General features: G+C 30.1%; 1 non-coding gene across 1 annotated transcript; it reads right to left on the bottom strand.

The window, feature by feature from the left end:
- Positions 1 to 218: 218 nt before the first annotated feature.
- Positions 219 to 344, bottom strand: LOC121169591. Its single transcript, XR_005885887.1, has one exon. It is a non-coding gene; the product is annotated as a U6atac minor spliceosomal RNA (small nuclear RNA).
- Between the last annotated feature and the right edge of the window lie 787 nt (positions 345 to 1,131).

Consider the following 1,131-nt stretch of genomic DNA (forward strand, 5'->3'; position numbering starts at 1 on the left):
TAGCAATGGGTTGTTCATTGATTTAGTCTTCTGTTGTTATTTTACTGGGATGTTCATCACATTTGCCTTTGGTTTAGGTGGGCGCTATTCTGTTTCCCTGTCAAGAGAATGTCTTTAAATATTCTTTGTAGGGAAGGTTTGAAAGAGGCACATTCTTTTAAGTTTTCTTTACTGTGAAATAATTGTATCTCATTTTAAAAGACAAAGGAAAGTTTGTGCAAAAAGAGTGGTTAGATGCCACACAGTAGGTAGCAATGCCTTAACCGTACGCATGTCGTCAGGCTCGAGGGTTTCTTCCACCCTCGTCAAGGGGAGTGCTAACCTTCTCTCCTTTCATACAACACGACTTTCTATATTTTCAATTCACACAAAAAACTTGATGGAGTCTTTAGTTAGGACCCTAGCATGTCAAGTAGTGCTCGAATACTATCTAATGAAAGAAAATAAAATAGCATCCAGAAAAAAAATCCTTACATGTGAGGTATGAACATTTTTACTTTAGTCACTGCTCAATTGGAAATTTTATAAATGCTCTATAAATTTATTTAAAAATTAAGAAAAAAACGTGAGTCTGATAGCAAAAAAAAAAAAAAAAAAAAAAAAAAAAGAACCTTGGCAAAACCATGGCTGTGTAATCACAAAATAGAAATTAAAAATATAAAATAAACATTGAAATTATGATCAAAGAACTCTAAAATTAAATAGCAAAGATATGCCTATGCTGCCTATTAAATTATGAAATAAGCAAAACTATAATGAAGCTTAATTATAGAAACATAAACTAAGCAGCAAATATTGTTCGGGGGTGTAAATTCGTATAAAATCTATGAATTTTTGAAAAAAAAGTCTGTGACAGCTTTCAAAGCTTCTCAAGCCTTACAAAAATTTACACTTTAGAGACCATATATTAAGGAAATAATCAGAACCATGACTAGAAACTAAAAGTTTTTCCTTCAAGCATTATTGTATAAATAATAAGTAATAAACAAATAACTGAAACATTCAGCTGTAAACAAAAGCAATAAAACAAGTCATGGGAATTTAAAATCACATAAAACATAGACTTTTAAATTTTATTTGGAGAAATATGGTAGAATGTTGATTTTATAATATAAATAGGAATGAAATTCA

This window comes from Ochotona curzoniae, unplaced genomic scaffold (assembly GCF_017591425.1).
Source record: "Ochotona curzoniae isolate NIBS_2020 unplaced genomic scaffold, NIBS_Ocur_1.0 scaffold_1852, whole genome shotgun sequence".
NCBI classification, from domain to species: domain Eukaryota; kingdom Metazoa; phylum Chordata; class Mammalia; order Lagomorpha; family Ochotonidae; genus Ochotona; species Ochotona curzoniae.